Source organism: Empidonax traillii, unplaced genomic scaffold, assembly GCF_003031625.1.
Source record: "Empidonax traillii isolate 1590-97213 ecotype Southwest subspecies unplaced genomic scaffold, ASM303162v1 scaffold920:size239203, whole genome shotgun sequence".
Classification (NCBI taxonomy): Eukaryota; Metazoa; Chordata; class Aves; order Passeriformes; family Tyrannidae; genus Empidonax; species Empidonax traillii.
In genome coordinates this window covers 162,392-166,674 of record NW_020956113.1, presented here as the reverse complement: position 1 = coordinate 166,674, position 4,283 = coordinate 162,392, and the positions used below count along the sequence as shown (strand labels likewise).

The 4,283-nt window shown below is 47.4% G+C and overlaps 1 protein-coding gene across 1 annotated transcript in view; it reads right to left on the bottom strand.

Annotated features, from left to right (window-relative positions):
- Positions 1-4,283, bottom strand: part of STAM2 (signal transducing adaptor molecule 2) — a 20,578-nt gene that overhangs the window by 15,549 nt on the left and 746 nt on the right. The gene's annotated exons all lie outside the window — the stretch shown is intronic.

Sequence of the window (4,283 nt, the reverse complement as noted above, 5' to 3'; positions counted from 1 at the left end):
GAGTGCCACGGCCAGGCCTGCCTTGGACACCTCCAGGGCTGGGCACTCCAAACCTCCCTGGGCAGCCCCTGCCAGTGCCTGACCACCCTTTCCAGGAGAAATTCCTGCTGATGTCCCACCTGCCCCTCCCCTGGCACAGCCTGAGGCCGTTCCCTCTCCTCCTGTCCCTGTTCCCTGGGAGCAGAGCCCAATTCCCACCTGGATCCACCAGGGAGTTGCAGAGAGTGAGAAGGTCCCCCCTGAGCCTCCTTTTCTCCAGGCCCATCCTTCCCTCTGCACCATCTACATCCCAAACCTCTCCACTCCGTGCTCCCAACCCACAATTCCCGGGCCTTTTCCCTCTCCCCCAGCCAGCACATCCCTACCTGGAGGAATGTCAGAGGCAATTCCCTCCTCCTGCACCCACCCAGCCTGTTGTGGGAAGGATCCCAACCCCAACACTAAACCCTCCCGGCTCTGGAGACTCCTCTCCCTCCTGGCACACCGAATAACCACCACCTGCTTTCCTCCTTCCCACAGGGGCTTGGGAAGGATAACTCCTTCCCAGATGCTCAGACTTGGACTTGATCAGCAGGAACAGCTGTGGGAGGACACATTTTCCAGGATGTTTTCCAGTGCTTGGAGAACCCTAACCCCTAACCCCGTGCCCTGCCTGACCCTCTGCATCCCCCAATCCACCAGGAACACCGAGCTGACAGAAATAACAATCCATTCACAACCTGCTGCCGGTGGGGGGGAGGTTCCAAAAGGCAGGAAGAAGGAAGCCCCAGTGGGAGATTTGGAGGTGGGTGATGTGCAGCTGCAGCAGGAGCTGTGCCAGCCCGCAAGGAGCAGCTGGGAAGGGGCTGGGAGTTGTTTGCTGCTTGTTCCTGCCAAAAGGAGGAAAAAGCTTGCGGAGCTCCTGCCTCCAAACAGCCTCCCAGGAAAAGAGGGAATGCTGTGCCGCTGGGGGAAGCGTCTCAGGATCATCCCTGTGCCACATCCCAAGCTGAGTGTCAAGGAATCATGGAATGGGTTGGGTTGGAAAGGACCTAAAGGCTCATCCAGTCCCACCCCCTGTCCCAGGTTGCTCCAGCCTGGCCTTGGACACTTCCAGGGATCCAGGGGCAGCCACAGCTTCTCTGGGAAATCCATCCCAGCCCCTCCCCACCCTCCCAGCCAAGAATTCCTTCCCAATATCCCACCTAAATCAACCTTGTCCTGTCCCTCTCCAGCTCTCCTGGAGCCTCTTTAGGCCCTGGAAGGGGCTCCAAGGTCTCCCTGGACCTTTCTCTCCTCCAGCTGAACAATCCCAATCCTCCCACCCTCTCCTCCTGGGAAGGGGCTCCAGCCTCTCTCCCAGCTCATGGTACTATTTCTTTCCCCTTTTTTTTTTTTTCCCAAGAAAGGGATGGATCACACAGAGAAATAAGAGCAAAGAAGAGGGGAAGAGAAATCCTGAGGATTGGAAGCAGGCAATGCCCAAATCCTGCCCGTGTCCATCTTTTCCAGCAGCAGCTCCACCACCTCCAAACTGCCGAATATTTTGTTATTTCAGTCCTCCATTCCCTGGGGCAAGGCTTCCCAAATCTATATATACTAGAAAATAACTTTTTTTTTTCCATCTGTGTCACTTTTTGTGCAAGAAACAGAGAAAACAAGCCCTGATTTAGCACCAAAAAAATCACCACTAAGCCACTTTCAGCCCAAAATCTCAATTTTCCAGACCGATCTGCCCCTGAAACGACGTGAAATGAAACCCTGTCTGCACACAAATATTTCAGATTTTGCACAAAGTGTTTAAAAATACAGCTGGTGTGGGAAAAGTGGAAAATAAAAGACATCTCAAAAATGAAAGAGAAATGCCACAAAAATGCTGGAAGGTAAAAGGAACATAAAGTTAAATAAGAAATAAATAAACAAAAATTAAAAAATAAATAATAATACAAAAAATTCAAAAGGCAATAAAACATAAGGGAATAAAAGGAAAGGAGTATAAAATCAAATAAAAAATAAAAACAATAAAAAAAATAAAAAAGGGAGATCATACGTAAGGGAATAAAAGGAAAGGAATATGAAATAAATAATAAAAATAAATAATAAAAACTAATTAAAAAAAAACTTAAAAAAAGGAAATCAAATTTAAGGGAATAAAAAGAAAGGAACATGAAACGAAATTAATAAATAATAAAAATAAATAATAAAAAATACAAAAAAAAATTGAAAAAGGAAATAAAATGTAAAGGAATAAAAGAAAATGAACATGAAATGAAACAAATAATAAATAATAAAATAAATCATAAAAAATAATACAAAAAAAATTTTAAAAAGGAAATCAAATGTAAGGGAATTAAAGGAAAGGAACGTGAATAAAATTAATAAATAATACAAATAAATAATAAAAATAATGCAAAAAAACTTTTAAAAGGAAATAAAACACAAGGGAATAAAAGGAAAGGAATAAGAAATTAAATATATAATAAAAATAATGAAAATAATAAAAAATAAATTTAAAAAGGAAATCAAATGTAAGGGAGTAAAAGGAAAGGAACATGAAATAAAATAAATAATAAAATAAATAAAAATTAAATCATAAAAAATGAATAAATAATAAAAATAATACCAGAAGATGTAAAAAGGAAATAAAACATAAGGGCAACGTAAACCCTTGAGGGCTGGATGAGGTGGAAAAAGGAACAGCCAGCAGGACAAAGTGCAAATTCCTGCAGCCAGGAAAAGATTCTCTGGGAAAACGAGGGCCCAGCAGCTGGAAAGGTGAGGAGGAGGAGGAGGAGGAGGACACGGGCAAAGGGAAAGGCAGATCCAAGCCTGGACTGAAACACCCCAGCAGCCCCCAGGGAAACATGGAATGTTATCCCTCAGCTTCTCAGCAGTGCCTGATCCGCTGGGTAATCCTGGATGGCTCCCAAAGCCCAGGAAAACACTCCCTGCTCCCCTGGGCCTGCCAGCAGCCTTGGGAAAGGGGGAAAAGGAAAACAGGGATCAAAGGGAAGGGCTTTGTCCCGTGAGGGAGGTGAAGGGGATGGAAGGGGAAGGAAAACACCGGGAAAACAGCAAGTGCACGTGGGCTGGGAACAGATCCAGGCAGGAAGTTTAAAGCTCCTCAGAGTTTAGTTGTAATAAAGCCATAAGGGCAAATTCTAAATCATTAATATTCAACTGTCAAATAAAAAAAAAAATAAATAAATTTTACACTCAGGAAAAATTAAGAAATTGCAAGTGAACAGACTCCCACTTTTCAATTATTTGAATTATAAGTTTGTCAAAGAATCCTGCACAGCCTGGAGTTTAAAAACAACTGAACTTCCCCAGTCTGAGACACGTGAGAGGTGAGCCAAAAACACACCAAACTGCACCAGGGACTTGAAACGGGGAGTCAAAATAAACGCAAATAAATAAACAGAACAATTCGTCCTCAGCCTCAGGAATTTTGCTGCTCCAGAAAGCGCAAGGCAGGGCAGGAACTCGACCCGAAACAACTGAGTCATTGTGTCACCCCAACCCGGCCGCGGGTTTTGTAACCACAGGATCTCGGAGTGTCCCGAGCTGGGAAGGACCCACGGGGATCATCTCCTGCACAGGACACCCCAAAATCCCCCACGTGTCACAGCAGGGTCCTACAGGGAAGCCAGGGGACATTTATAGGGTCCTATAGGGAAGTTCAGGGGAAGTTGCAAGGATAACATAATAAAATTCCGTCAGGAAAAGGATGAAAACCAGCTGGACTTTCACCACCCCCTGAACTCCCCGAATCCCTGCAAACCCAGCCGTGCCAGGGGAGGGCAGGAGGCACCAAAGCACCCCAGACACGCGGGCAGAGCTGGAAAACTTCAGGAGGTAGAGCAGGAAAACCACAACACACTTCCTGATGCTGCCGAGGAACCGAGGGGCTGCTCCCCCTCGGGAACTCCTCACGATGGGAGGAGGAATCGTGGAATCCCTGAGGGTGGGAAAGCCCTCCCAGCCCGTGGATCCCCCTGTGCCCCATCCCCACCTTGTCCCCAGCCCAGAGCACTGAGTGCCACGGCCAGGCCTGCCTTGGACACCTCCAGGGCTGGGCACTCCAAACCTCCCTGGGCAGCCCCTGCCAGTGACTGAGCACCCTTTCCAGGAGAAATTCCTGCTGATGTCCCACCTGCCCCTCCCCTGGCACAGCCTGAGGCCGTTCCCTCTCCTCCTGTCCCTGTTCCCTGGGAGCAGAGCCCGACCCCCCCCGGCTCCCCCCTCCTGTCAGGGATTGCAGAGCCAGAAGGTCCCCCCTGAGCCTCCTTTTCTCCAGGCTG